Source organism: Mytilus californianus, unplaced genomic scaffold (assembly GCF_021869535.1).
Source record: "Mytilus californianus isolate M0D057914Y unplaced genomic scaffold, xbMytCali1.0.p SCAF_6, whole genome shotgun sequence".
Lineage (NCBI taxonomy): Eukaryota > Metazoa > Mollusca > Bivalvia > Mytilida > Mytilidae > Mytilus > Mytilus californianus.
The window spans coordinates 42,049,262-42,057,692 of NW_026262712.1; the positions used below are offsets into that span (position 1 = coordinate 42,049,262).

Below are 8,431 nucleotides of genomic sequence, written 5' to 3' on the forward strand. Positions count from 1 at the left end.
ACATTATCTCTATGTATGATCCTATATCTTGTCGATACCATAGCTATATTTTGCATTGCAAATAATCATGCTTTTCTCATACGCCTTGATTTATATCGAATTTGTAGGAGGTGGCTTGAATGATGTTTTATGCTGTAAAATAAATGGTTTATTTATTAGATGAAATTTGAATCTGAACAAATCTTATTCTGTTTTTGATGTACTGACAGTTGTCGCATTGTTAATCATATTGTATATAAACCTCCATATAAAAACAATGAAAAGTGTCAAACTGCTAATTTGATACAACAGAATAAAGCTCATAGATACTATCCTCATTAACATGGTTATAGAAATGATAAGACATCGGAAACTGAAATTAGAACTTTGCTCTTATATTCACGGTGGAAGAAATATTCTCACCATAAGGAACACGTCACTGTAAGCATTTTAAGTTGAATCGATTTGCCACCAACAATCAGATGATAAACAAATAAAGATGAATACCACAGAATAAACATGGAAATGAAAAACAATGACAAGTATTGATATATCATCATATAAGTCCTGCTATCTTATATTTGAAAGGTCTTTTAAACTTTTCAGTAGTAAGCGATAAATCCTCAAATAAATTGAATAGATTTTTATGCCACATAATATTTGAAAATATTTTAATCAACCGCATAAAACTTTTCAATAGCAAGTGATAAATTCATGAATAAATTAAAGCTTGTTTAATCATGGTACTCTAATAGCAGCTGATCAGACCAACTTGTATCCGAATTTACAACATTGCCAATGAATGAAAGTTTACTTGCAGATAGCGTTCTATTTACCATCGTGCATAGGCTTCCAGAATAAATGTCCCAGTTCCTCAGAGAGAAATTTTAGAGCAACATCATTGTGTAATACATCTTCAGCATTGAACTATTCGTGTCTCTTTGACGAAAATAGAGGATTCAATGTGGAATCATGCATAACAAAGACAGATTTTGCCCCGCCAGGTATGGTGTATGCGTATGTCTGTATATTGTACCCCCATTGGATACCTTTCAGCAGCAACAAGCAAGACAAATTACAGAAAAAAAGCGTTACAGTGCCATGTTATTTCTTTCTATTTCAAGAAATTGTAATTTCACATATGCCTATCCGAAATGCTTTCCAAGCTCCGAAACTTGAACGCTAATAAATACTCAAATATGACAAGATATTAGACAAAAAAGGATAACCAAATCAATGGCGGATCTTTTTTTTTATTGAAACCTCAGTCACACATACAGGATTTTTGCTTCCGTCCCTTGTAGGACTATGCCCAACTAAAATATGTCAAAAGTCTGATCAGGATCCTGTCATTCGTGGCTTGAAATTATAAAAAAATTGTAAAACTTTTATTCAGTCACGATAAGCATCAGATGTTGCAGTATCCCTATTCCCCTGAATGCATTTTCGACAGAGATCAGACATTGACCATACGAAAGACTTTAGGCAAGATCTGTACGCAATCTCGACTCATTCGAAAATAAACAGCAATGACCAATTTCTCAAAAGAATGCTCATTTCACAGGACAACGTCAAAACACCGTCAAGACAACACAGAATTTTTTTTGTATCTGATACAGCAGAATTTATCATCATATATCCACGATTGTAATCCGATTTGACAAGATCGGCTGAGATTCCCGAATGTTACGTGATCTACCTAACTGTCAAAAGTGGTTTACCGAACTTGCTAGACCATTCCCGATCCGTATGACTATGTTACAAACATTCACGACTGTGTTAAGACTAAATTAGAACCTTCCAGATAATTTAGGATACTGTGGATTCATTTATTTCGTGGGTATCAATTTTCGTGGATGGAATAAAACTTGCATCTTCGTGTATATTTGATTTCGTGGTTTTGCGAATCTCTGTATACACAGTCTAGAGAAAATGTGTAATTCGTTGAACTTTTGAATTCGTGGTTCACCTGTACCAACGAAATCCACGAAATGTGTATCCAACGAATAATAATGAGTCCACAGTAGTAATCCGATTTTTTTTTCATTTGTGACGTAGGTATGAAAGCTGCATTAATCTATTTCCATGTCTATTAACGGGGAAATTTAAAAAAAAAACAAAAAAAACAAAAGCCAGTGTAAACGCACTGACAACTGAGCAGCTGCCGCCTATTGAGGTGATGACATCATACTGAATAAGAAGTCAACACACATCTGTTTCGACAGGCAGCTAGAACTTAAAATTAAATTTAGTGCTCCCATACTGCTTTTCTGTTTAAACTTTTACTTTAAGTCTTTTAATATACAATGTATTTCTTGGTAATCGTATAAAAATCTCCTTAAAGTATACATATTTCAGGTTACAAATATGTGTTGAGAGGTCAGCCAGATTTTACGCAATGTGAAATTGAGCGATACCAGCCAATCCGTTTGTGGTCCAATGTCAGCAACCAGTGTATCTTTCAGAAATCTAAATGTATTCAAAATGGTCAGTTTCTGTTTAAAAATGGTACAACTGAAACGGACAGGTCCTGCAGATGTGATTATACAAGAGGGTATGCTTTCATCACAAAACCGAAAAATCAATGCTTTTGTATTCCTTCAGAGGAAGATTGCAATTGCTACAAAAAGTACTGTCCACATAAAGGACTTCTGACACCAGGTAAGATATTTATGTTTAATTATATGATACGATATAACATGGAATAATGGGGGAAACAATCATTTGTGCACCTGCCTATGTACATGTAAGTCCTTTCCATTTTTTTGGCAAAAAAAACAACTTCGGTGAAAAACACTGTATTTTAACAAACTAGAATTCAACTTATCAATTTTAATAGGTATAACGTTTTATATATGATTTGACAGTCATCAGCAATAATATGGAAACATGTTTTAGCACAGTTTTAACAAAGGATGCATGAATGGAAGAAGTGTATAAACTTAAAACATAACTTTATAATTCCGAATTTGTTTCATTTGGCTAGCATCCCAGATGAAAAGATATTTCTTAATGATGAAATTAAAAAATCAGTCATATTATATATAACAGCACAAAGGTATTGTAAACAACTCAGGTCTCAAAAGAATACGCTCGTTTGCAAATATTTTAAATCTGACAATAAAAATTATAAAACTGGTTTTTACATTCGACTCATTTGATGAATTCGATGTAGAAGCACCTTAAATATTTTTATACCGAAACATAAACATTAATAAATTGCAAGAAGAAGTAATCAAAATTCAAATATACTTAAGACTTTGAATGCATTTTGATTAACAAAAGAATATTATATTATGTTTTCAGATTATAATTGTGCAACAGAAAAAGATAAACCAGGACAAAACACTTATTTTTGTCCAATTATTGTATATAACAGGTATAATTTTATACTGCATTTTGTCTTGTTATAGGTGTAATACCACCATTGATTTTCCCCTATTAGTCTTTGTTAAATTTGCACTTTTCAAAAAATTGTGCAGAATTTATCTTTGTTTTTAAATAAAGAAATACTTGGCATGAGTAAAGTTTAATCCTGTCCAGTACTATAGACAAATTTTCACAAAACATTTCATTGCATATAAGAAAATAACCATCACTGGAAGTTAACCAATCAAATTTTCACCTCTTTTTTTCTTGTGTACAAGCTTTAGTCAATGTTAGTAACCATGTGACCTCAAGTTTCCAAAATACTCTATAGAAACACCAAATAAAAAGATAATGGTGCTTTGAAACACCCAAGACATATGTTTATGACTCAGAAATTTTTTACTGCAATGAAATGTGGGATTAATTTCCTACAACTGTCAAATTCAAGGAAATATTTTTTTTCGACCCTTTTTCGTATGCAACCGGATGTGACGTACTATGATTTGGTGGCATTACACCTATAGTCTTGTACACAACATAATGTGAAAACGAAAATCTTTTTACTTGACATGTAATACTACATTCGCTTTTCACTGGCGATATTGTAGCACACATCCAGCCGTTTAATAATAACGTGGTATGTTTATGTCAAAATTTAAATGCACATTAAGAGTGTAATCATATTCATTTAAAAAAAACGGTTTGTTTTATTAGATACACTCTAGGGAAGCGCAATTGTACGTTTAAAAAAAAAGTAAAATCACAAAAATACTGAACTCCGAGGAAAATTCAATCGGAAAGTCCCTAATCACATGGCAAAATCAAATGACAAAACACATCAAACGAATGGACAACAACTGTCATATTCCTGACTTGGTACAGGCATTTTCAAATGTAGAAAATGGTGGATTGAACCTGGTTTTATAGCGCTAAACCTCTCACTTGTACGACAGTCTTATCAAATTCCGTTATATTTACAACGATGCGTGAACAAAACAGACATTATAAATAAAATAGTCAAAATATGGATATGCTTTTTTTGTTATCATAAGATATGCTCAAGATAATCACATGATCTGACTTGCGAAAAAAAAAAGCAGACACAATTGTGTTGTAACTTTCTTTCATTTTAAGTTTTGGTTAATATTTGCGACGACGGATGTTTTTAGTTTTCAAATGGCTGGTTCTGTATCAAAATTAGTTATATTAGAAAAAGAGAAGCGAAAGATACCAAAGAGACATTCAAATTCACAACTCGAAAATAAACTGACAACGCTATGCATAAAACAGAAAACTTAAGAAAGAGAAACACAAAACCCACAAAAACTGGGAGTGATTTCAGGTGCTCCGGAAGGATGAGCAGATCCTGTTTCTACATGTGACACACTTCGTGTTGCTAATGCAAATACACATCCGTTGATAAGTCTGATTCGTTAGATCAAATTCGGAGAAAAGGAGACGGGATTGTAGTACGACAATTGGAACATATCCGTCGTCAGCTGTGAAGCAGATATTCCATAACAGTCAATTAACTTGTGATGGCGTCCGTAAAATAACGAAGGGATGATTTCTATTTCATCACTTGGAACTCTTGCTTTAATAGCTTCCTTTTGAGCAGCAACCCTCTATCAAGGAAATCATGATAGAATATACAAGCCCTGGAACATCGTATAAACTCGGATATATAAACCGTATGCAGGCGCTGCTAAAATGTTGCTTCATAGAATTGAAAAATTCACAATTGGAAACTGAATTCATTTTTTTTTCGTAATATTTTGTAGAAAAAATGTTATTAAAAAGTTTTTACCTGTCTTATATACAAAACAATCTATCCCAGCATGTTCAAACAATGTGGGTGAAAAATAAAATTTTACTTTATAGTATGTAATAGAGGAAACTGATGTTTAAGAATAATGCTATCTTCATTTCATTCTTTTTGGAAAACTCATATATGATTAAGGCGAAGAAAGAAACAAGTCAACAAAAAAGAGCACGTATGCGTTCCATTTACAAGTCGATTGTTTGTAGCAAGTCTCGGTATACGAACGCAACAATTTTGCTGCCGATGACGAATTTCAGATAACTTTTGTTCTGAAATGATATATTATGATTACACAATAAACCATGCATATTTCCATTGAGGTTACCGACTGACAGTTTTACCATCAAGGAAAAGAACAACTTTTGGAAAGAGCTAGGGACTGGTAATTTGAATAATTATCAGTTACCAACGACTGTTACACATATGAAAGGATTCATTATTGCAAAGCCATAGATCTAACACAATCAAAACAAATATAGAAGGCAACATAAAGTAGTCAACGAGACACCGGTGTCCATACAATAGGTCAAGCTATTTATCATTTCGGGTATATCAAACCTGTGAATAACTTAGCAGTTCATGTAATAATATAAACTCTGCAATTTTCCAAATAAGAAAAAGTATCCGAAGATGACATACACCAACTACTGACGATATTATATACTTCGGACAAACATATGCGCAAGGATTAAACTAGATTTCAAATCATCCCAATCCTTCCATTTTTTAATCTCGATCACTAAATTAACAAATTTTACGCGAAAGACCATTCTATAAAAACCATAAGAGAAAAATCTTTCAATTGATAAATAAAGCTATGATATATAACAAAAACACTGAAGAAACAACAAGTTATACCGAATAGATTTTTTTTGGAAGTTGATTCAAGGCATTGCTAATAAGAAATCACGCCATCCTAATCTGTCGATCATCGTCTATGTCTTTTTTGTGTGTATTTTTGGTTTGTTTTCTAAAGTATCTGGATAGCAATCCTCGCCGACATTCTGTGGTATAAGATTGTTGCCATGTACCGTTTTTGTTTTTTTTTTTTTCTTTTTCATTTATTCAGTTGTAAAAAGAAACTGTGCCTTTTCTTTTCCTTTTATTCAGAATTTTCGTCAAAAATGATTGTTTTTGTGGTGACTGCAATATGTACATTCCTAATAGCAGTTCAGGGTAGGTAAATAGAAATTATTATGTTACATATTTCAATGAGAAGTCAACCTTGTATTCATGGGTATATATTACGTACAGGAGGTTATTTTCAAAATTTTATATCATACATATCAAACGATCGTACAATTTGTAGATTTAACAATGTTTCATATTCCCTGTGTGATATTTTGATTCACATGACGGTTGATGGTAGCATAGCAGTGTCGACGCGTATAGTGTCGACGCATCATGTCTCGCACCTCTTGTTGATTTCTTGCAATTTCTTCTTTTTTTTTTAATCCTGATTTTATATATAAGAAGATGTGGTATGAGTGCCAATGAGACAACTCTCCATCCAAGTCAAAATTTATAAAAGTTAACCATTATAGGTCAAAGTACGGTCTTCAACTCGGAGCCTTGTGTCACACCGAACAGCAAGCTACAAAGGGCCCCCAAAATTATTAGTGTAAAACCATTCAAACGGGAAAACCAAATTTGCATATTTGAAACAATACGAGATGTGAATATAGGTAATGAAAACATATTAGGTGAAACATACCAATGTTCCTTCAAAACTCATAATTCGAGATAGGCTGACAGCGATATTGCAAAAGATATGACGACGCTACGACAAACAAATCCACAAAACACTTTATAGAGAACTACAGATTGAGCAACAGGAACCCCACCAGCAATTGGGGATATTTCATGCGCGTAAGAAGGAGAAGGTATCCTGCTCCGTTAGTGGCACTTGACGTGTTACTCATCGTGAGTAATTCATTTCATCCGGTGATATCGCAATTGAGGACTCAATTGGGTTTACGACAAGTGAAACATAATTGATGTAATCTTTGAAACATAAATTCCTAAATGGTCTATAAACTGATGATATGCAACTCTTCAAGGGATTTCTTCATGTTTAACACTAGAAATATATGGTGTAAAAGCTCCCTTGTTATCAGCAACCCTCTATCAAAAAATATTGAGGGGAAAAGAATCTCTTCAAGGATAATGTACCAGGTGTATAATTGTGTACACCTGAGTGATCAACAGAGAGATAAATACTTCACATGCAGGCACTGTATAGAAACTACGGTTGACCTGAGTTTTAACATGCATGTCATAGTAATTGATATGTCAATATAAAACGATTGTTGAACCGGTATTCAGGCTTTCGAAAATGTCTTATTTGGACGAAATCACTAGTCGAAAGTGCATAAACATCTAAGTGTGTTATAACTATGACGTCAAACTACAAGGCAAAATTAGAAGCCGGCATGTTTATAGGAGTAACACGACGGGTGTTACATGTAGAGCAGAATCTGCTAACTTTTTTTAAGGCACCTAATACCACGCCCGGTTATATCTGAGTTCGTGTAGCTCGGCCGTTAGTTTTCTATTGTTTCGTTTGTAGACTGTTGTTTTTCTTTGATGTTGTATTTTGCTTTTGTGCCATGACATTGTCATTTTGTTAACGTCTTGTGAATCTGAATATTTTTGGTATCTTCGCCTCTCTCTTTTGTGCTTTTCAATAAACGTCTTTATTTTTTTAAACTTGCAATGTTTTATATCATTGGCTTCTCAAACTTATGGTCTAGTTTATCATTTAAAAAACTTGTTTAATGACCAAGGACAATACATAACTATGTGTATGCTTTTCTCGGTTTACTTGCATCAGTAGCACCAGGAGTATGTTAATCCAAATGCCCGGACAGATAAAGATGGATACATGTAAATTTATTTCTGAAACAAAACCAAAACGAGACAATAATTTAAACTATAAGATGAATCAGGATTATTGAATATTTTTCCTGAGGTTTTCCTTTCAATATAAAATTACATATTCGTACATTTCTTTCAAATAGAATTCTGTATGATTTTCAAAAACACATTTCTGTACGAACGTTTCAGTAAAACATAGGAATAAAATTATGTTGTGTGTATTTTCCATTAGACAGCAACCCGACCGATAACCAAAGTCACTGAAAAAGAGACATGAAACATTTTTTTTTTTAATTTTCATATTCATACATTATTCCAAAACGATAAAAACTTGTTGTTATCAATTAATGATTGTTTTCAAGATAGATACATTATCCTTTTTCA

The 8,431-nt window shown here is 33.0% G+C and overlaps 1 long non-coding RNA gene across 1 annotated transcript; it reads left to right on the plus strand.

The window, feature by feature from the left end:
* Nucleotides 1-873: 873 nt before the first annotated feature.
* On the plus strand, nucleotides 874-3,343 carry LOC127704493 (uncharacterized). Its single transcript, XR_007983304.1, has 3 exons — nucleotides 874-983; nucleotides 2,338-2,640; nucleotides 3,286-3,343. It is a non-coding gene; the product is annotated as an uncharacterized LOC127704493 (long non-coding RNA).
* The last annotated feature ends 5,088 nt before the right edge of the window (nucleotides 3,344-8,431 follow it).